This window comes from Chinchilla lanigera, unplaced genomic scaffold, assembly GCF_000276665.1.
Source record: "Chinchilla lanigera isolate Chin_1 unplaced genomic scaffold, ChiLan1.0 scaffold00046, whole genome shotgun sequence".
Taxonomy (NCBI): Eukaryota; Metazoa; Chordata; class Mammalia; order Rodentia; family Chinchillidae; genus Chinchilla; species Chinchilla lanigera.
In genome coordinates, this window is record NW_004955447.1 from 3,080,709 (window position 1) to 3,105,103 (window position 24,395).

At 35.2% G+C, this 24,395-nt stretch overlaps 1 long non-coding RNA gene across 4 annotated transcripts; it reads left to right on the forward strand.

Annotated features, from left to right (window-relative positions):
* Positions 1 to 1,400: 1,400 nt before the first annotated feature.
* LOC106149489 lies at positions 1,401 to 24,395 on the forward strand. Of its 4 annotated transcripts, none has more exons than XR_001235712.1 (7): positions 1,401 to 1,537; positions 1,630 to 1,685; positions 3,542 to 3,665; positions 4,495 to 4,532; positions 14,696 to 14,734; positions 23,168 to 23,310; positions 24,246 to 24,395. It is a non-coding gene; the product is annotated as an uncharacterized LOC106149489 (long non-coding RNA). The 4 variants fall into 4 exon arrangements; XR_001235714.1 differs by having other exon boundaries at positions 1,401 to 1,506; XR_001235713.1 differs by lacking the exon at positions 3,542 to 3,665.

Sequence of the window (24,395 nt, forward strand, 5' to 3'; positions counted from 1 at the left end):
TCTTTATTTTACAGTAAATGTAATATTTGACTTTTTATTCAAAAACTAGAAAAAGCTTCAGTGCGCCAAACTCACTAACAAAGCCATTAATTTTTTTCTTATAATTGCATATTTTATTTATTCTGCCTGTTGGAATTATGAAAATAAAATATTATGTAATAACATGAAATGTTATTTCAAAACTATCCTCCATAACAACATTTCATAAAAATAACAAAAAATAATTAAACTTCAAATAAAAAAAGACTCTGTCTTTATAGTTTGAACCAAAGTAATAAGGAAATTGCACATGACAGGCAGTATAATCTGATAGTGCACTGTAATCTTCTCAGCCAGAGCAGACCTGGGTTAACTATTTGAAATTATTTTAAGCAACATGGTAATGGATTCTTTATGTTGCTAATGAAATCTACTTAAACTTTTAGTGCTCTCATATAATTATTTTAAAAATTATAAATAACACTAATTTAACCTGGAAAAGCTTTTCTTGCTAAATATCTAGGAAATTATGGGTTACACAAGTTTTAAAAAATTTTCTACTAAATAAGGTATAAGTGCTCATCTTTTTTTGTAGCTATGTGTACAAGTACATAGACTTTATTCTATAAATGTATGTATGCTGTGTATTTATGTAAAATAATAAGCTAATATGAACAAGTATATTAACTTCACCAGTGAAGTTATGTAAATTTGAATAAAATGAATTTGTTAGGTCTGGTAAGCAGTACCAGGCATCACCCAGGCGAGGGCAGCACAGCCTAAGCTGGGACAAACTACTTAGGGGGAAAAAAGACATCTCCAGTGCGATTCAGCCTTAACCTAAGGGCTGATTGTCACCGCCATCAAACGAGGCAGGGGTATATAATGGTATTTAAAGTGCTTTTTACACATTTTTCTAAAGTCCTTGCAAAATTTCAGTGAGGTCAACTTAATTTACAAAAAAAGAGGTCAAATCACGGAAATCAAGATTTTTCTGGCAATTGAAAAGTATAATTTTCTCCCTTTCTACTAACGGCATATTTTCCATTTTACTGTATTTGCACATAAAATGATGGGGACAAAAGTGTGAGAGAAACTTCTGCAGATTTTTCTCAACTACATTGTCATTATTTACAGAGAATGCCTATCCAGAAAGAAACTCACCTACCAGGAAAGCGATTTCCAGAGCAAAGGAAGTAAAAATCACTATTTAAAAAGGAAAAAAAAAAATGGATATATGGCGAAGCATTCCAAGATGTCATTAGCTTTTGATTTCTAAGGGAAATCAAAAAGGAAAACTTCCATCCCGGGCATTTACAGCTAGCTCTCTCTATTCCTGTTCCGGGTCAGTAAACGATCGCAGATCCCAGTCAGAAGACAGATACGTTTTCTGGTCTCACCCCTCTCCTAAACTGTGCAATGAACGGGCCAGAGATTGCCAAGAAAGATTACAGGGAGTGTGCCGAGCTCCGGAGTCATTTCTGCTCCGATGACTGTTATGTTCTGGCAAACAATGATGTCACTTAGGTAAACAGTCCTTCTGTTCAGATCTCCCACGGTAACTATAACACCACTGTGTATTTTAGGCGGTGTAAAGATCAGAATAACGTAAAATAATGTTAATGTATTCAAATTAATTTTTCTATGCAGGAATCATCTGTGTACAAATGTTTTTCTCATGAAACCCCAAGTTTGTAGAGTCATTGGTAAGTCATTTAAGAGAAAATGAGAAGCCTCTCTCTCCATTTCTAATGTAGATAGTAGGTCACTGTCTTCTTAAAATTTTGTATTTTACTATTTCTGTAATGGCATTTAAAAATTAGTACTATGAAATTTGCATATCTTAGAAGCAGATATTGGAAGGCAGTCATTTTTTATTTGTTAAATATCGAAATGGCAATGATTTTTTTTTGTTTGTTTTTTAAATAATGCTGGTTTATTTATTTATTTTTTTGGTTGGTTGGTTTTTGTCTTTTTGAGACAGGGTCTCACCATGCAGTTCAGGCTGGCCTTGAGCTTACTTTGTAGCCCAGGCTGGTCTTGAACTCTCAACAGTCCTCCTGCCTTAGCCTCCCGAGTGCTGAGATTACAGGCATGTACCACCATGCCCAGCCAAAACGGCAGTGATTTTGATTTTGTGTTTTGTTTTTAGTAATTCACTTCTAGTATTATTACAAATGATCCAAAACTTTTGGTCTGTATTATTTTTCTTCCTTTGGTATTATTTCTTAATTTAAATATATTTACATTTTATTTGACTTTGGAGTTATTGAGCGGGAGATTTAGTAAATGATATATGATGAAATGAAGGGCTCTGCATTCCCCATAAAACTGTTTTATATCATTTAATTGTGTCAGGGCACATTAATAAGATTATTAATATATTTGATGTCTTTGTTTCCATTTTTGTATGTTTTATCCTATAACTTCACATTAAAATTCCATGTTTTTATCTTCTTTCCATCTTCTTTCCCTTCCTCCCTCCCTCTTTTCTTTCTCCTCTCACTCTTTCTTTCTTTCTTTCACTCATTGTTCTTAAATACTCGAAGAAAATCTTTAAATATTTAGCTTTTTCAACTTAGTCTTTATTATTTCAATTCATCTTACCCAGGTAATTTGTACATTCCATGGCTTTACATTTCAATTTATACATCTGTATTATTCAAAGGTTATTTTCAACATCATCAGAGATATGTGATTCTACATGTGAAATACATCCACAAGAAACAATCTTACATTTATATGTAGCTTTTTATTTACCTATCCCTACTTTACATAGCATAAAAATTTAGCGTGATTTTTAATTTCATTTTTTCCTCCTTTTCAAGTGCTGAGTTTTCTTGGAAAACTTGATTCCTGGGCACAGGCTATAATTAAGTTTCTCCTAGTTGCACATATGATTCTTTTCCTTTGTCTTCAAATTATATTAACTTTCTTGTTCATATTAGTGACTGTTACACACAGAAGAATGTTTTAATCAGTGAGGGGTTTCAAAGCTATTTAGTGAAGAATTTGATAATTTTTCTTGTCTTCTTCTTAAGCTTTTCCCATCCTACGCCTATCTTCCTGGCTATGCTAAATACAGTCAGTACCTAACTTACAAACAACTACTATACTATTCCAGGAGCATCTTTGTAAGTTGGATTCATTTATAAGTTCAAGAAAGTGAATCTTATATGCCTTTGACACACATAAATAATGTAAAGAAAAAAGCACAAAAATATTGTAAATAAATTAGTTTTACTTTTACAGTTACCTTAAAATGGTCATATAGTACAACTTCAAATAAATGACTTACTTTTACAGTTACCTTAAAATAGTGGTACAGGGCTGTGCAGCTATAAATAAACTTTCCTTTCACAGTTACCTTGAAACGCTGGTACCATACAAGTACAACTGCCTTAAAGGGATGGCATAGCATGAATTCACAGGAGAGCTGCTGACTAGAGGAGGGAGGGCAGGTGGGAGATGATAGAGTGATGTCTACCATCTTTCCACCTCAGTCCAATCTCTTAATTATTTTGTTTTTTTTCCATGATTTTTGCTTTGCGCTTCCTGGCAGTCCTCCCCTCATCACCTCTGTTTTTCCTCTGGCTTCTGGACATCCAAGGTGCTGACTGAGTGCTGTACATTGTACACTGTCACACTGCACAGTAAGCACTTGAACGTTTGCAACTCAAATGTCTGTAAGTCACTTACTGTAATGTACTGTATATTTTACTTTTTCCATTTTCCACACTTCTGAAAATATATACCTACATGTACTGTGATATGTGTGTTTATGTACACAATCATGTACTCGCATGTTTAGTTGATGTTTCTATCCATATGCTTTATTAAAGTGACAATATACTATACAAATTAATATTGAGAAAACAGAAGAAGCACTGAGTGTGTGAGATCAGTGTGCCTAGGCTGGTTGACAGGAACTGTGTAAATTTGCTTCCCAAATTCTTGGCTGTGAAATCAGAGGTGGCTTAAGAGGGTTGAGAACAACAGAGAAAGGATGTAGTAATCTAGGAGTGAGGAAAAGTGCGTGTAACCAGGATGTGATAGTGTGTCAACACCATGATCATGGTCATAAACACAAATGGTGACATTCTGCATCACTGCGTGGATTTCTTCATCTGTCTTTCCAAGATAGATTAACTGCTTCAATTTCTTTTTTGGTTTACTTTAACTTTGTGTTCAAACTAAAAGCTCAGCATTTTCTTCTTCTACACTTTCAACAATATAAATCCTTCCAGCCTCTAAATATTTGTATTTACTTTTGCATTTTATACAAATAACTTTATCTTAGTTGTAGTTCTTGTAAGTTTTCTAATTATCCTTTACTTAGTATTTAAGATCATAAACTCTCTCTTTAAGGGATTAAGTTTCTCATCTCCCTGTTTATGAAATGGTTCTAATAATGCTATCTATTGAAGAAGGTTATTTTCAAAATAAATGAAACGACAAGGTCAGTTCAATGTTTCTTATATACAAATTGATCAATGTGAATTTTTATTGTTATAGGTATGATTTTAATGGCCTCATCCTGGAGACAATATTTGGTAAGCATCTGAGGTTAGGTCATCCTAATCACATGCTATGCCCTCCTTCAGCTTTGTGTCTTGCAGTGCTGACCACGTGCTTGAGAAATCCCAGCTCTTGTCAAAATCAGCATCCCACTTAGTTCTTACCCAAGTGTAGCTAAAGAAAACGCACTACCTTGGTGACATGACCCTGGTGACATGACCGTGGCTCTTCCTGGATTTCCTTCTCATTCTCCAACTCCTCTCATAAACAATTTTTCATCTCTTTTTCTATTTTTCCTTTTCTCTTTTTTCTGTTTTTGTTTAGGCCCTAATTATCATCTTTTTTGTTAATTGTTTCCAACCACAATAATGTCTCCTGGATAAGGCCATTAAAATTAACTATAACAGTAAAAATCCACATTGATCAATTTGTATATAAGAAACACTGAACTGACCTTGTCTTTTACATTACTTTTCTGAAAAGCTTGTTTCTAGATAAATCCAAATTCATTAATATTAATTGAGTCAGGACACATCAGCAGTGAATTTCTGCTGCTATTAATTCAAGTATAATTGACTATTTATAAGTCAATGTCAGGAAATTCCTTGGTAGACCACATATGTTCAGTTATATTATTTAACCTTACCTGTTGCTTACTTCTCAGTCCAGCCCAAACAAGACGCTGTTCGGACAAGTGAAGAACTCCATTAAGTGTTGTATGTGAAGTACTCCTTATGCCCTAATGGTCATACAACAGTATTATTCAAGAAAGTATGTCTAGAATTCCAATCTGGTGTTCCAAAGGTGTAAACTGTTCCTATTGAGGTGTGTGTCCCTGTGCTTTTTATGCAAGCAAATACAAGTGCAATAAGCTGAAATACAGTAGCATTTTCATTTCAATATGCATATGACAAGAAAATAAATTCTTAGTAAGGATAAAAGTCATTATATAATGTCTGATGCTTTACTAAATCGGAAACAACCAAGAACTGGCCTGCTCTTAATGTTTCTAAGGTCAGGACAAGAGTACAAATGGAAATCCTGGGCCAGAAGCCCTCACAACTCCATGTACTTCCCAAAAGGGCCAAACATAAATGTGTTGGAAAAAAACAAGCCACGAGTCAAAACTCTGAACTAACCTGTAGTGGAATATTCCCAGAATATTTCTACACTCATAAGTTTGAGTTTAGTTGAATCATCCAGAATTATGGAGCAGGATCTCACTATTTCTCCTTACTTGGTTTGCAGTCCACATTCACACACTTTTGAGTATAATAATATGGCTTTATTTTTCACCACAATGTTTTTGGTAGGTTATTACATACAAGCAGAGGACTTGAAAAATTATTTAAGAATTGCTAGTGGTGTGTATGTGTTCTGTACATGTATGAATATATCTTGGATGGAAAATTCTCAGTGATTAAAAATAAATTAAAAGTTATTTTAATTTTCAATATACAGTAGAATGTGAGTTCACTCTTAATTGAATGAGTCATACTACTGTATTGAATAACTAACGGATAGTCATGAAACTCTCTTGACTTTTCCAGTATAAAGTTTATGGTAGTGAGTTCATTTAAGCAGGTGTACTAAACATTACATATATTCCTTCATGGATATTATTATTCTTTGGGAATACATATTAAAATAATTCTGTGACAGTTTTAACATCCTTTATTGCACAATATATGCATTTTGGGGAAAAGAAACTGATTCTTCAAACTTAAGCAACCTGAAAAGAACTGGCAGAGAATTTTCACAACAAAGCTGCCTTTCAGAGGTCTAATGAAAAATAAAAACAATTATTTGTCTGTGCAGGAGTTACTTAGCTGATCCTCATCATTACAGGGCATTGGTAGACTTTAAATCTTCAACACATCAGCTTCTGATTTAGATCTTATATTTCCAAGTACTCCTGACTGTTTAACATTTTATCTCCATTTTTGGTTTTCGTATTTACTATGATCGCTGACAGTAAGAGTTCTTGGAGGAAAAGAACATAAGTGAACCCAAATACTGCCACAGTATCACTGCTCTCTTGCTTTTGTTGTTATATTTTTTTTTCTTTAAAAAGTCCTGTATGAGGTTTCATTAACTCAAGTAGCACACACTGCTGTTCACCTTCATGCAATCCATTTGCTAAAGCATGTGCTGTGTGTCCTTCCTCAGCAGATGGGGGTGCCCTTCTTCCCGGAGCCACCTGACTTACAGCAAAGTCAGAGTGGTGATTCTTCACATCCTTCCCAAGGATGGAAGTGACTGGGTAATTGTTTTTTTTTTTTTTTTTTTCCGGGACTGGGAACCAAACTCAAGACCTTGCTCTTGCCAGGCGGGTGCTGTGCCGCTGAACTAAATGCCCAGTCCCTGTGACTGGGTAATTGGAAGGTATCAGTGTGACGGAATGTCGTTATGCCCTCCGTGAAGAGAAGCCAGGCACAGGACGGAGACGGAGCTGCTAGTGTTCATGCACTGCCTCTGCTGAAGGAGAAAAGGTGTGCTGGTCCTCAGCATTTCTGTTAAATTCATGTTGCTCAGTTTGATCACTTAGACTTTCTTATGTGAGTGTGCGCCCAAGTATACCTTTCAATTTATCAAAATAAAGCCCTTTTTAGTACTTTATCTCAAATTACCATACTGAGGTTAAAATTTTGAGAGCTAAACTAATGAAAAATGCGTTGTAAAAATGTCTTTTTTAATTATAAAAGGAAATACTTTCCAACATATTGCTTGAAAGTTTTATGCATTGATTTTAATTCAAAATTATCTGGAAAGTATGGTAAAATTATTTAGATTACTTTTTTCATCTTTAGAAGCATAGGAGTGCCCAAAAACATACTGTAGTGGAACAAAGAAATCTAGAAAAAAAGATATAGTTTAACTCTTAGAATGTTTACAAAACATGTTTAAACAGTATGCTGGTGTCAGAAATACTTTTGCATGGTCTTAGACAGCAGGACAAAATAAAATAATGTAAATTCAGTTTGAAAATTATTCTCTGTGGTGGCATTGTGTTCCTTAAGACTATTTCCTCTTCAGTAAAAGAATAACCACATGATCTTGTTGAGGACCCAGGTGTTCTTTGTGTCTGATAAGCCATAGAGAGTAAAAATATAAGGTTTATTTCGTTGGGTTTCACTTGTTCTCCTGAGAATCTGCGTGAGAGTCTTAAGCCTGGCTGGTATAGCATTGTTTTTGGACAGTTGAATCACATGGATCTCATTACTCCTCACGCTGGAATGTTCTCTCTCTGGGAAACTTCACTGGGGAACGCTGTGGATTAGCACACCTGCGAGGCTGAAGGGCGGGATCAGCAAGGAGCTGCCCAAGGCAGGAGGACTCAGTCGCCTCACGATCCTGGCAGGCCTGGCCTTGTTCCCTTTCCCTTTTCCACTTTTTCCTCATAGTTTTGTTGAGTGTGTTTGCTAACTGTGCTTTTGCGGCCAATAAATAATACTTAATTTCATATTCCATGATATATATGTCACAGATATTTGGGAGAAAAAAGTTACCAATCCATGTTCTGCATGTTTTTGCATTAAGACCTTTTTTAAAATTATTTTTAAAAATAAATGATTGAATTATGAAAGATATATGAAATATTGAAGATACATTTTTATTTTTTAAGATTTGATAAAAAAATTAAGGCTGGAAACACTGTAATAAAATTTGGAAATTTTTTTCAAATATATTTCCAAAAATAGGAAGTCTGGAGATTTGTAACCCCACATCTTTCTCTTCTATGTGCAGTCCACTTGTTCTGTACGTATGGAGTGTGCATGTGTGTGTTTATGTGTAGATGTGTGTGCACATGCATGTGTGCATGTGTGTGTGTGTGTGTGTTTGCCACTCTGCCCTGCTTATTTATAGGTAACTTTCTCGTGTTTACCCTTACCCAAGACTATGCTGCTTTCTGTGTCAAAATTCATTTTTAGCAAACCAATGTCTACTGAAAACATATTTATTCTCTGAAGCGGTAGTCACGATTAAAAAGAATATCTAACATTTCCTGAGACTTATAATGTGTGAATCACAGTTCTTGGATGTTGGTAAAGGTTTACTAATTTTACTGTCATTACAGTCTGGTAAGTAACTACCATAGTTATACTCATTTTTACAAAGAGAGAGAGAGAGAGAGAGACAGAGGGAGAGATGAAGTTACCCTACCAAAAATCACCTTGCTAGGTTCTGACAAGGTTGTGATTTGAACACTAAACCCAAGACCCAAAATATTATTGAAAACTCTTACTACTACTTCATTATAAAAAATTGAAAATATTACTTATAACATCAAGTAATGTTTCTTGCAAACTTTATGGGAGTTTATATGTCATTCATATTTTAATTTATTATTTTATAATGCTAAGAAATATATTTTAAGCAATGTGGGAATAGAATCAGATGTCCTAAATAATTGACCACAGTCAGGTTGCTGGTAATTGGAAGCATCAAGCTGAGACCCTGAGACTTTGTTTGAAGGACTAAGCTCTTTGCGCTTTCGTACACTGCTGCTTTTAATTTGTTATATGTTTCGTAAGTACATGTTTAGAAACAAAGAAAACTTCAAATTTGTTCTAGTTGAGGTTTTACTCTGCTAAGAAAATAAAACAGTTTTATTAGCTTATGTGAAGTATATAAATGTGTAAAATAACAAAGAGAAAATAGTTGGGCTTATACTAAACTGAAGCTTATGTTTCCAACACAAGATGTTCAGTACTTAAAATATTATGGTAAAAGAAAAACTTTAATACTAATAATTGGTCTGGTCACTCAGCTGCCACATGAAAGTGGCATATAAAGCATATAACTAACAAGACTTAGAAAATCAAAATAGTTATTTTGGATTACGGTGAGCCTGTTACTATTGCTATTGGTAACTTTGCGTCAAATATGAGGTGAACCGTTCAGCTGCACTTTTCTTCCTGCTAGTAGCTCTTCTGACCACTGAGCTATTCCTGCTCCTAGAGGTGCTAATCTGCCTCCTGGAACTATAGGCCTGCTCCACTGCAAAACTATTTATAAGGCATTGTACTCATAAAAATACTTTGAAACTGTGTTGATTATGTGCAGTGCAATGGCCAATTAAAATTACATATATGGAATTTGGCTTTCATAATATTTTGTTTGTTCAGTAGACTTTTCAGTGCTGTTGATGCTAAATTCTTCAGTTGTTTTATCTTTCTTTCTTCCGTACTTCAATATCTTTATCTGCAAATATAGTTTCCAGTTTATCATAAGCACCACTACTTTCTCTTTGTCATCTTGCACACACATTCATATGTCTTGCATATGTTCGTAAAAGTATTTTCCTTTCTTTTGCTGGTCCACAAAACCTACATCTTGATTGTTTTCTAAAGTACATGATCACCCTTAAAGCAGTAGTTTCTGTTTGCACAATTTTGTATTACTTTCATACTTCTATTTGATATTACAATGTACTTTTAAAATTATATGAAGTTTACATTTATCAAATGCATAACATACAAACAACAAACTCAAAGGTGTAAAGTTATAAAAAGCTTAGTTCTTCAACATGAAAAATACCAGGTATCAGGTTGATGTTCTCAATTACCAGTAATGTGATACTGTCAAATTAATTAGCATGTCTGATTTTATTATAATATTTCTTAGCTATAAAAGAGAATAAAAGAAAATATGAATAATATACAAAATATCATAAAACACATGAGTATAGTAATTCCTATTGGTAATTCTGAAGTTTTATGATGGAGTAATTCATAAAACTTGCTAATATTGTGAGTGTTAGGCTTGGGGTGACTTTCAATCATGGATCTGTCAGCAATTAGTAAGGTGATTTTGGTCAGATAACTGCATCTCTATTTCTTAGTTTTCGTCTTTGTAAAATAGGCATTATCTATAGTAGTTACTTATGGAATTGTAAGAACACTAGAATTAGAAAACTCCCATAAAGCTCCTACAGCTCTGATTCATATACAGTCCCATGAGGGACACTCTTTTTCAGGGTGAATGTTACTTCAAAGAATAAATATGTCACTTATAGACATTGGCTGGCTAAAAACAAATTTAACACTGAAGCAATACAATCTTGTTCAAAAGCAAGCATGTGACAGCTATCAAATAAAGAAGCAGAGGAGAATGGCAGACACACACAGACATGCAACACACATACCTAACAAATGAATTTGCTGAGTATCACTCTCCAAGCTATTTATCTGGAGAAATACATTTGAAAAGAAAATATAATCAAGCTTTTTGTACTGTCTTGCATCATTCAATTCATACTGAGTTTTAGTGAACAGAAATGTATTTGCAACTTTTAAATGCAAAATAAAGTGAGAATCTCACGATTTTTACTAGAAAAATGTGTCAAAATACTCAGTTTGAAAAGATAAGTAGAAAAAAGAATGTTAAGCAGTAGATACAGTGAATTTTAATTCATATTTACTTCTATTAAAACCATCTGTTGGGGGCTGGGGATTTAGCTCAGTGGCAAAAGCGCCTGCCTGGCAAGCGCAAGGTCGTGAGTTCGGTTCCCGGTACCGGAGAAAAACCAAAAAAAAAAAAAAACCATCTGTTGATATACACTATGGAATGTGAAATTAAATATGATTCATTAACAAAAAAAAGTTACAATAAAATGAAAAGATGTATGCATGCCTGGGTTTAGAAGGTAATAAACTCCTCCTGCCTTAGGCCATATCTAGCTGACTCTGCCCCATTGAATCAGCACAGGTGTGTTAATTTAGATCTTTACATGGTAAAATTTCCCACAGGGTGAGAGCATTCCAACATGAATAATACTGTGATTCAGTTTCCAGAAACAAAACCAAACAAAGCAATGCTATACAAGCCAGGTTTAAGGCTTTCGCTTAGATCCTCCAAAGAGTTAATGAAACCCAAAGAAATAAACAAGCATCTAATTTTATGTTTGAGGGCTTTTCAGTGTCAAAAGATTTTCTAGGCCCAAAAGGCCAACAAGACAATTTGGTTAATTTTTTCTGAATTAAAATAATTTAAGAAACACAATGTCACTAAAGAAATGTAAATAACTTTCCAACTGGATTTGTACATATTTTTTTCACTTTCTCAAAGAGCCAAATTACATGAAATGTTATTTACAACATTAGAATATAGTTCAAAGACTTCTTGTAAACATTAGAAAATGAAAAAAAACAAAGATTCTTTTCCTCTTAATTATATTTATTCCACACTAATGTATTTTTTATTTTAAAGAGAATAAAAAACCATAACAAAATAACAGTAACATAGACAAAAACAAAACCACACAAAATGATAAAAATGATACAGTGTTATGTTTTAACACATTGATGTATTTCTGATGCTTCATACTCCTCTAGAGATATGCTACAAATAATCTGAATGATTTTACTATATTTTGCAGATAATGTTAAATTTAAAATCAATGCATGACAATGTTATAGAAAATAACTTTGAAAATAATTTTCCTTCCTTATAAGATAATCACTTGTTTGGAAGTCATTTTTCATTAATTAACTTCCAAAATTTTAAACTGAATGTAATAATTTGAGGTAAAATACCAATAAATTAGGCCAGGGATATAGCTCAGTGGCACAGTGCCTGCCTGGCAAGTGCGAGGTCCTGAGTTTAATTGCCAGTACCAAAAAAAAATATTTTTTTTCCCTTGAAGAAAGTAAAAAATGTAGTTGTTTATACAGTGAAATAATAATATCTGAGTGACATAAAATAGAAGGCAGGAATTGAAAAGAAGCACTTAGAATTAGAAATGAACTTCTAATTGAAAATTCCCTTGGTTTATTTCTTCTGCCTCACAGTAGGGGTAATGGTATCTCACCAGACTGTGATTCTACATACATGTTATGGTTTATGTCTGTGTGTCCTCCCAAAGCCTCATGAGGCCATGGGGCAGGCTTTTAGAGTTGATTGAGGTGTGAGAGCTACACCCACCCTGGGGTGAATAGTTTGCATATGTAAGGGAAAGGAAAAGGGTGCTTGAGGCCATTCCTCCCCCATTCCGCCTGGTGTGTACTGGTTGCTTGGCTGTGTTCTGCTGCCATGAGCTGCAGCCCTCTGCCATGTGCCTCTCTGCCTTATAATATGTCAAGTATGGACTGAAACCTCCACAGACTGTAAGCGAAATAAACCTTTCCTTCCTTAATTTTGGGCATCAGGTACTTTGTCCCAGCAATGACAGAAAAGTAACTGAGACAACACACCAAAAAAATAGGTCAGCCCGTCACTGGGAAAAGCACTAAAATTACTAATGAGATTCCCCAGAAGTCAGGGAAGAAGGCCAAAACGTATGCACAGGAAGGACATGCTACACATGTTCTAGCGGAGGGTTTACATGGATTTGCATGGAGGTGAAAAGGAGCTTATATAGACTTGCTTGGTTAGAACTCATGCACAATTTTATAGAAAAAAGTTCTAACTATAAATGCAGGACTAGAGTAGTACTGTGATAGTGGATTTGTTTCACTTAGATTCCTTTCCTCATTCATTCTTTAGAACATAAGTTCTTTGATCAGCAGCAAATGTGGAAACAGAAAATGAAAAGAAAAAGTTCAAGAAAAGTGTAATGAGGACTACTGCAATATATAAAGATGGAAATCAGAAGCTTACGAATTCAGATTTAAACTCTCCACATGCCTTGTAATGGGTTACCTAAGTAGCTTCTATACTGACCAATACTGTTTCATCTTTTATACAGCTTTGAAAGGAAGCTCTGTTGTAATGATTTGCTGTGCTAGTTTTTTTTCGAAGTGCTCAGGGTTGAAAAATCTGTCTCTTCTTTCACCAAGTATGTATAGATTATGTAATAAATAGTATAAAAATGCCACAAAGATGGTCTTGAATTCTTTTCTCAAGGAGTAATAACATGCCAGCAGGAAGACATGTAATAATTTTAACATATCTGTAAAAATGAAGCCACTACTCTTCTATTTTGAATGGAAAAGTAAAGAAAGGGTCATGATTAATTTTATTGATCCATTGAAGCAAATTTTTTTATAATTCAATAAGATGAAATATACATTTGAATCCACATTCAAATCACAAATAGCCTTTTGATTTCTTTTAATAAATAATTATTTGTAATATGTAACGTATTCCATATGCAGAATACAAAATAAAGCCAGCAATTCTTAGAGAATTTTTAGGTTATTTGATTTTATAAAAGAAACAGCCCAAAATATTGTGGTGGAAAAGAGAACCACGTTACTATCCTCAAAAATACTATGGGTGCAAACAAAAGAAGCTGGCATGTGCTTGCTTCATAATGTGACTCAGTGGGAAGACTCAAAATGTATGGGTACTGAAGCACTCTGAAGGCTCTTCATTACAGGTTTGTACAGGGGCTCAATTTCTGTCTTTAGGAGGTGGGTGGAGTTGAGTGGGATTGCAGCATAGGGTTTCATTTTTACTTGTCCCAATGTTATAAATGTCTGCAGTGGAACATTTCTATGTCTTCTCATTTGATTAAAAATAAAAAGTAGAAATTATAACATTAATCTTCTGCTCCATTTCCCCCAGTGATGATGAATTTATTGCCTTGATAGATGAGTCAGCAGAGATGAAAATGCTATTTTTCAGCCTGTGTGTGGAAAACTTTTTTGAATGAAAGCGACAATAGGTACATCACTGATAGGAGCACTTTCCGTCCTTGGCACACCGGTTTGGAACTCTGAACATACAATGCGAACAAATATTATTGAGTTGACTAAAGCATATAGAGTAGTTCAAGCATAGCACTTTATTTAGTCAAGCATTTGTGGGTAAGATGTTTGTGTGCACTGTCTGAGAACTATGACACAGGTACAATTAGATATGCAGATCCATATATGTGATATACAAATAAATTTTCTTGGCTAATATCACTTGTAAGTGGTCAGTTATACTGACATGGAGATAAAAGAAAATGCACCATAGTAATTGTTTTGATTAAAGTAGTGGTATGATTGAGATCTAAAATGTAGTCCAAAGTCTTGTGTGTTTGCAGATGGAATCTGGCAGGAGAGGAGAGTTATTGGGAGCAGGGCCTGAAGGGCACATTCTCCCTTGCTCTATGCCCTTACTGTTACCTGCCCACCATGAATGAGCAGATGTTCATTCGTGCCTCAGTCAGGCCTGTCTGCCATGCCATTTCTGCCTTCCAGCCATGAAGAATGGGCTAAATCCTCTGAAGCCATGAGACAAAATAAATGTTTCCTTTGACTTGCAGGTGGTGAATACTGTGTGCCACTGATGGAAAAGCTGCCTAGTAAGTGCATCCTCAGTGACAGTGGACTCATTGCTGTGACTGGACCTGACCATGTGGTTTAGAAGCTTTTGGAACTTGTTTGTTGGTGGAGTTTGGAAAATTTTGGAGAAACAATCTAGAGAAATGCTCAATGGCTATAAGCAGAATTTGCTGGGTTATTCTGCTCAGAACTCAGAAGACTAGAGTGCTAATAGAAATATGGACAGAAAGGCCAGGCCTATAAGGTTTCATAAAGGAATAAAGAGTTTGCTGAAAACTGAGCTAGATGCCTTGTGTGCTTCATTCTCTACATTTTGCCATGTGGTAAGATTATCGAAGGATAAATTTAAAAAGAATGAGCTAATTCTCTGGGAAAGAAAATTTCAAGGCAGTGCAATGTTTAGTCTGTGGCTTGCCTACCTCTGGCTCATTTTAGTCTAATTTATAATTGAAATGAGTAATAAATAGTTCAGTGAAAAGTTCTAAAATGTTTTTTGTTTCACCTGAAAGGAAGCACATGTAAAGGGGAGGCCATGGCATTTGTATTTTCTGGAAACATTAGCATTAAAAAGAAGCATCAGAAAAATGGAAAGGACAGCTTGAAGGTCTCTCAGAAACTGACCAGCTCCTACGCTTCCAGAGTTAAATGTGTAAGAGAATAAATTCATTGAAAGAATTTTTCTTTGAGAAGAGAGCTACAGGACACCCTGCTCATTTAAAGGCCATGACAAGAATATTCCCTGAAGTTTATCCTTCAAGGCACATGATCCTTGTGCAGCCCTGACCCCAGAAGGGTGCTGCTCAAGAAAGCAGTAGACCTGGATGTCCTCCAGGTGGTGGTCAGTTTTCAGACATGCAAAACAGAAGAGTGGTGTTTTCACAAAAACTTCCACAAAGATTTTAGAAAGAAGGCCTGGCAAGCCAGAAAAAATGTGTGGCAGGACCACAGCCCCAGACAGGAGCCCGTGAATTTGTGGTGCTAAATCTCGGAGGTGAAGGCACAGGTTGCTGTAAAGACCACAGGAAGTTGGAGACTGAAGGAATATGGGAGGGTAAGGAAAGCAGAAGGGACAGAGCAGATCTTGTGCAAGAGAATGGCCAAACAGGCTGCAGCAAACAAGACCATAAGGTTGTGGCTCCTCAGCACTGACCACAACTGACCACAGTCTGCCCCTCATTCAGGACATAGGGATTGCTAAGTGTTTTTTTTCAATTTTATTCTTTATTTTTTGATTTTAAAGAAAATTAAAAAAAAAACAACAACAACAAAGACAAAGACAAAAAAACCCCACAAAAACAATAAAATGATACATGACCTCAACTACATATTGTTATCTTCCATAAAGTTGCTCAGATTGCCAGATGTAAGAATGCAAGATTGATCAAACCATTAAACAGAATAAAAAGTAATAAAAAATTACAAATGATATAGAGCTTCACTCAACAAGATGGTAGGAATCCAACAATAGTTGTTATATTGCATAAGGTTGTCTTCAAATTAGTTGTTCAGATTACCAGATGCAAGCATGCAAAATTGGTCAAGAAAAAAATTTAAGCATTAACTGTTCCTTTCAATAAACCATTAGACATCGCAGTACAATTATCTCAGCTATCTATCTACCCATTTTTCTATCTATCCTCTCTCTGTGTGTGTATATATATATATATATATATATATATATATATATATATATACTCCCTTCTTTATTTCTTTTCTTCTTTCCCTCATTACTGCTGTTCCTTCCTTTGAGCAATTTCTTTCTGTTTCATCATATCTACTGTACATTTTGGGTTTTATTTACTCTTTCAGATTCTTACACTAGGGAGAAAATATGATGTTTACACATGTTGGTCTGATTTATTTCATGGATGAGTATGGTCGCTAGTTGCATCCATTTACCTATAAAAGCCTCAAGTTTATCTTCTTTATAGCTGAGTAAAACTCCATTGCATAAAAATACCACATCTTTTTTATCCATTCCTCAATTGAAGGGCATTTGAGTTGCTTCCAAGATTTAGCTATGACAAATTGTGCTGCTGTAAATGTGGGTTCCCATGTATCGCTGAGGTATGATGTTTTCAGGTTTTCTGAAAAAATATCCAGAAAGGGTATAGCTGAGTTAAGTGGGACTTCTAATCCTAGCTTTGTGAGGAATCTCCAAACTGATTTCCACAGTGGTTTGACCAATCCACATTCCCATCAGCAGTGGAGGATTCCTTTTTCACCCACAGCCCCTCTAGCATTTGTTATTGGTTTATTTCTTGATGATAGCCATTCTTTTTGGGGTGTGATGAAATCTCAATGTCGTTTTAATTTGCATTTCTCAAATGACTAATGATGTTGAACATTTTTTCATGTATTTTATTTGACATTTGTATTTCTTCATCTGAGAAGTGTGCAGTCATCTCAGATGCCCACTTTTGGAAGGGTGTTTGAATTTTGCAGGCCTGATTTTTTAAAAATTCTTTGCATGTTCTGAATAGAAATCCTTTGTCTGAGAGACAGTTACCTAAAATTTTTCCCAATTCATGGGTTTTCTTTTACTCTGTTGGTGATTTCTTTTGCTGTGCAAAAACTTTTCAATAAGATGAAATCCCAGTGGTTGATTCTTTGAAGTATTTCCTGTGCAGTTTGCTTTTTGTTCATGAACTCTGAGTCTACTTCTATGTCTTCAAGATTTCTACCTACTTTCTTCTCCAGTAGATTTAGCTTTTCAGTTTTAATATTTAAATCTTTGATCCATTTTGACTTTAGTGTAGTGCATGGTGATAGACATGGTTCTAATTTTAGTCTTCAGCATGTGGAAAGCCAATTTTTCTAGCACCTTTCATTAAAGAGGCTATTATTCTTCCAGAAAATGTTTGGCTACTTTGTCAAAGATAAGTTGGGTCAGTGTGGTGGTAACTGCGTCTGCATCTTCTAGTCTGTTCCACTGATCCTCAGGTCTGTTTTTATGCCAGTACCATGGTGGTTTTATTGCAGCAGATTTGTAGTATAATTTCACTTCAGGGATTGTGATGCCTCCTGTCTTTCTTTGTTGCCCAGGATTGCTTTGCTATTCTAGGCCTCTTCTGGTTCCAGATGAATCTTAGGAATGTTTTCTCTAGATCTCTGAGGTATACTAATGGTATTTTAACTGGGATTGCACTGAATCTGTACAATGACTTTGGGAGTATGCCATTGTCACAGTGTTGGTTCTTCCTATCCATGAACAAGGAGTATCTTTCCATTTTCTGATATCTTCTTCAATCTCTTTTTTAAGTATACTATAATTTTCAGTATATAGATCTCTTACTTCCTTCTTTAGATTGATTCCTGAGTATTTAATTTTTCAGATGCTATTGTGAAAGGTGTGATTTCCCTAATTTCTCTCTTAGTGTGTTTGTAGTTTGTGCACAGGCATGCTATTGATTTTTGGGTGTTGACTTTCTACCCATGTACGCTACTGAATTAGGTTATTAAATCTATAAGCCTTTTGATGGAGTTTTTGGGGTCTACTATATAGAGTATCATGTCATCTGCAAATAATGATAACTTCACTTCTTTCTTTCCTATCATTATTCCTCTTCTTTCTCTTGTCTAATTGCTCTGGCTAACATTTCCAAAACTATAAGAGTGGTGACAGTGGACATCCTTGTCTTGTTCCTAATTTTATATTACATATTGATATCTTCAAAGTGGTTTCTCATGAAAACAAATACAGACATGCACGATTGATCAAATAATTAATCATTAACTGTTCCTTTCAGTAAAGCAATAGAAGTCAGTAGTACAACTATGTTAGCTATCCTCTCTCTATATATATACATAATTTCCCCTTCTTTCTTTTCCCTCATCCCAGTAGCTCCTTACTTTTGAGAAGTTTCCTTTCATTTCACAATGTCTATCATACCCCCTCATTTTTATTCACTCTTTCAGGTTTTTACACTAGTGAGACAATATGTTGCTTACCCATGCAGGTCTGATTTATTTCATTTATGAGTATGGTCTGTAGTTGTGACCATTTACCTGTAAAAGCCTTGAGTTTATCTTTCTTTATAGCTGAGTAACAGTCCATTATATAAAAATACCACTTTTTTATCCATTCCTCAGTGGATGAACATTTGGGTTGTTTTTCACAATTTAGCAATTACAAATTCACTGCTATAAAAATGGGTGCACATATATCACTTTGATGTGATATTTTCAGATCTTCTGGGAAAATACCTAGAAGGGGAATAGCTGGGTTGAATGGGACCCCTGACCTGGTTTGCTGAGGAGTCTCCAAACTGATTTCCACAGTGGTTTCACCAGTCTGCATTCCCACCAGCAGTGGAGAAGAGTTCATGTTTTGTTCCTGATTTTAAAGCAAAAGCTTTCACATTTTGTCCACTTAATATGATGTTGAAGGTTCGTTTGTCATAGATGACTTTCATCAGAGTGAGGTAAAGACCATCTATTCCTATTTTCTGTAGGGTTGTAATCATGAGTGAGTGCTGGACTTTATCAAAAGCCTTTTCTGTATCTATTGAGATGATCATGTGATTTTTGTGTTTGGCTCTATTGATATGGTGTACTGCATTAATTGACGTGTATATTGAAATATCCCTGCATTCCTGGGATGAATCCCACTTGGTCATAGTATAAATTTCTTGATGATTAGCTGCATTCTGTTTGCTAGTATACTATTGAGAATTTTTGCACCTATGTTTATTAGGGAAATTGGTCTATTGTTACCTTTTTTGTTTGTGTCTTTCTCTGGTTTTGGCATCAGGATAATACTTGCCTCCAGGAATGAATTAAGGAGAATTCCTTCCCTTTCAATTTCATTAAAGAGTTAGTAAAGAATTGGCATTAAATCTTCTCTAAATTTCTTGTAAAATTCACCTGTGAATCTATCAGGACCTGTGCTTTTCGTCATAGGCAAGTTTTTTATTATATTGTCAATTTTGCTTGCTGATATTGAGTTAGGGTTTTTACATCTTCTTAGCTTTGGTAATTCATATGTATCTAGAAACTTTCCACTTCCTCTGTGTTTTCTATCTTGTGAGAGTAAAAATTTTCAAAGTAGGTATTAATCATCTTAATTTATTCAGGATCTGTAGTGATTTCATCCCTTTCATTTCTTACTGAATGCATTTCAGTTTTTTCTTTGCTTTATTTGATAAGATTTGCTAGGGGTTTATCTATTTTATTTATTCTTTCAAAGAAACAACTCTTCAATTCATTAATTCTTTATATTGTTTTTTAGCCTCCATTGCGTTAATTTCTGTTGTGATATTTATAATTTCCTGCCTTCTTTTGACTTGGAGCTTGAGTTGGTCTTCTTTTTCTAGAAACTTAAAGTTCAGCATAAGATTGTTTATTTGTGCTTGTTCTGTTTTCCTGATGTTGGAATTCACCACTATAAATTTCCCTCTGAGAATTGCTTTCATTACATCCCACAGGTTCATGTAATTTTTATCTATGTTGTCATTTGATTGTACTTAGTATTTAATTTCTTGTTTGATTTCATCTGTGACCCATTGGTTGTTCAGGAGGGTGTTATTTAATTTCCACATTTTTATGGAGTTTTTGTGATTTCTTTTGTCATTCATATCCAATTTCATTGCACTATGGTCTGATAGTATGCAAGAGATAATTTCAATTCCTTTGCATTTACTTAAGCATTTTCTATGTGCTAGTATATATTCTATTTTAAAGAATGTCCCATGTGCCCCTGAGAAGAATCTGAATTCTGATGCTGTTGGGTGGAACACTCTGTAAAGGCCTACTAAGTCCATTTGTTCACAAGTTTGGTTACATTCTGTTATTTCTTGGTTGATTTTCTGTCTAGTTGATCTCTTTGTGACAGTATTGTGTTAAATCCCCTGTTATGATTGTGTTGCTGCTTATTTCATTTTTCATGACTGTTAAAATTTGTCTTATATAGTTGGGTGCTCCTGTGTTTATAGGTGTTTATGCTTATTATCTCTTCCTCTGGAATTTTTCCCCTCACAAGTATGTAGTGACCTTCTTTATGTCTTTTGTTCATTCTTGGTTTAAAGTTCACATTGTCTGCAAACAGAATAAGTGCCCCTGCTTTTTTCTGGGTTCCTGTCGCATGGACTACTGTTTGCCATCCTTTGATATACAGTATATGAATTTCCTTTTGAGTTAAATGTGTTTCTTGCATACAGCATATTGTTGGAGTTTGTTTCTTGATCCTCTCTGCCAGTCTGCTTCTTTTGATTGGTGAATTGAGACCATTTATATTGATGGTCATAAGTGATATATATTGACTTATCTTTGTCGTGTTATTTTCCTGCTATTGGTTCCTCTTGTTTCCCTCTGTTTAACTGCTTGCTTTGCTTAGTAATTACTTCCTGTTGTTGTCCTTGAAGTTGTTGTCTTATTTATCTCTTTCTAGAATATGTTTAGTACTTTTTTAAAGATTGATTTGGCACTCATGACTTTCTAGAATTGTTCTTTATCATGAAAATATTTTATTTCTCCATTAAATTGAAAAGATAGTTTTGCATGGTACATCAGTCCAGGTTGGAAGCTGTTTTATTTTAGTACCTGAAATACTTCATTCCAAGCTCTTCTTGACTTCATGGTTTGTGTTCAGATATCTGCCATGATTCTGATGGACTTTACTTTATAGGTGACCTGTTTCTTTTCTCTAACAGCTTTTAATATTCTATTCTTTTGTTGAATTTCTGGGATCTTGATCACTATATGTCTGAGTGTAGATATACTTTGGTTATGCCTATTTGGAATTTTATGTGCCTCACTTAATTTATTTCCATTTGTTTCTCTGTGTTTGGGAAACTTTCTTCTATTATTTCTGCAAATAGTCTTTTCATGTCATTTGCATTGCCTCCTGCTCCTTCATTGATACCTATTAATCCTTAATTTTTTCTCCTCACTTTATCTTGCAGCTGTTGAATTGTTATTTCCTGGTTCCTTGTTATTATTAAGAGATCCTTCTTTTCACGGTCATTAGCAGCGTGCTGTCTTTAAAGTCTGAAAGTCTATCTTCGGTTTTGTTCAAGAGGTGTTGTTAGATTTTGGTAGAATTTTAAATTTCCTGGAAATCTGTTTGAATCTTTTTCATGCATTCTAGTTCTTTTCTATATTGTTCATTCAAGGTTTCCATGAGTTGTGTATGTTCTTCTGTTTTCTTATCTATATCTTTAGATGTATTAGCACAATTCTTTCATTATTGTTGGCATTTCTTTTTTTACCTGAGAGGTTATTTCTGATCTGATGTCTTCTGTAGCCTGATGGAGGTTTTTCTTTACTTCAGTTGCTAGCATTTCTGAAATTTTAGGTGTAAGGCTTCCAAGTTTTTCTTTGTCAATGTCTCTTGGACTTGTTCTGCATGAGGTGGAAGTCTGAAATTGCATTTTGCTCCTTCATTTTGTCATTTTTGAAGATCTGGAGGTTCCCTGGAGCTCAGTCTCACTCCTAGGATTATGTTGGAGTGGCATGGCAAGGACCTGAAAGTCCCTGGTACCCTGTGTGGTTCCTGTGATGGTGTGTGGGAGCGAGGTGCAGTGACTGATGCTCCCAAAATTCTCTGGGCCTCAACTTGGCTCCCATGTGGGGTTCCCAAAGCTGTCTGCATTTCAGCCCCACTTCTGCATGCATGGAGAGTGGGCTGGCTGTCGTCACTGAGGCTGTAGACAGTTCCCAGGATCCAGCATAGATCCCACACCAGTGCAAAAGTGATAAGCACACAGTCACTGAGGCCACTGAAGCTATCTGAAGTTCAGCTGGGCTCCTATGAGGGTGCAGAGGAGTGCAAGGAGTGGCTACTGAGGTCCCTGAAGTTGTACAGTGTTCAACTGGTTTGCCTGCTGGTGGAGGAGTGGTAAGGGCAGCTCTACTGGGTTTCCTGAAGCTGTTTGAGGTAAAGTCTGGCTTTCACAAGGGTTCAGAGGGGGCAGGTCCTGTTCGCAAGGCTTCAGAGGTTGCCCTGGACCCAGCTAGGTTCCCATGCTGGTGGGGGAGGGGTGAGGGTGCAGTCACGGAGGTTCCTGAAACTGTGTGAGGTTCAGCTCGGCTCCCTCGAGGGTGTGAGTTGGGCAGGGATTGGCCCTCAAGGTTCCTGACATTGTCTGGGGCTCCACCTGGCCTAAAATAATTTTAGAGGGTGAATCTCTACTTTAGAATCACACTGGTCTATCAGATTACTGTCTATCAAGTTGGATTGCCCTAATAAATTTGTTATTCTTGGTTGAAAATATGATATGTTGGTTTTTCTTCAATGTTCAATATTTTTAAAATTTTTATCAGATATTCTTAGGGGGAGAAGATAAACAATTCTAAAAGAAAACTTAATAATATTACATAAGATTTTGTTTTCATAGTTCCAAAAGCAAAAGGAATGAGATCTGCAATTATTAGAAAGAAAACATTTGTGTCTATGGAAAGTCTATGTACTCAAATGGAAAAGTAAAAAAATTATCTTTTTTTTCTTTTATCAGAATAATAGTCAGGACATTGCTAGTAGCCAGAAAATACATGCCAGATGATCATTCTTCCACATTGATGAGGACTGCTGAGTTGGAGTGACTGAATTTGCATTATTTTTGCCTAAGATCAACTGGCTGCCACATCTATGATTATGGTGAGAGAAGATCCAAGTGTCCATTTCTTATGCCACACACGTGGAATTAACTTAATAATAAAGTATGTCTTTAAATATATTGAACCAAATTTTAATATCTATTCCTAAAAATCCCAGTTTAATATTTGAGTGCTATATTTTAATTCTGTTCTGTGCATACTTTGCGTACTATCATTATTTTGTATTTTTACCTTCAGCAGTGTTTCCTTTGAGTGTGTTTCCTTTGTTTTTTTACCTTTATATTCATATTTTAAAGACCAGAGCAGATCTACCTGTTATTTTTATCAATTGTTAAATTTTTCGGACAGGGTTTTTATGTTTAAAACTTAAACTGGTTGAAGTGCGAGCTATGGTGATCTTGCTATATTGTTCTCTTAACAGCTTCAAAACTTTTGTACCTTCTCTGGACCCCTTGGAATTGTGCCTCTCAACACACTGCCACAGCACACTCTGACATGGTTCTGGAATTTCTCTTTCGTATCTTTAGTCCTGCTGTCTTTCCTGTCTAAGTGTCCCGAGTCAACCCAAATAGTTTACCTTTCAAGATCATTTTCACTTTAGGGAAGAAGCAAAATTCTCACGGGGCCAGATCTGGTGGCAAATAAGATGGATGATGATACACTGTAGTACTTTTATGAGCTCTCCTTTCTGTTAGATGGCAAGTGGCACAGTGGTCACTGTAGTTTGTTTATTCCATCACATAGAGACAATCATAGAAAATAACCTCAGGAACTCTTCTGCAAAGTAGCAATAATGATGGGATAAGTGTGCTTCAAGCCATGGGACTATTTTGAGGTAAATTAATGGCAATGTGTGTACTACTGTAATAGTTTCAAACTTCATTTCTCCCCATATAGTTTGATTATACCATTTACTTGTTATTGTTCCTTATAAGAAGACAGATTTTAACTTCCCTCTTATTTGAAATTCTATAGGAGTTGACCCACGCTATCAGACCTGATACAGTGATGAAGAAACATAGAAGTGCTACCTTGGTGAACATAGGCATTTTTTCCAGTTACACTGAAATAAATGCAGTTATAAATGTTACCCATTTAAAAATCTTTTCCTTTGTCATATTCCAC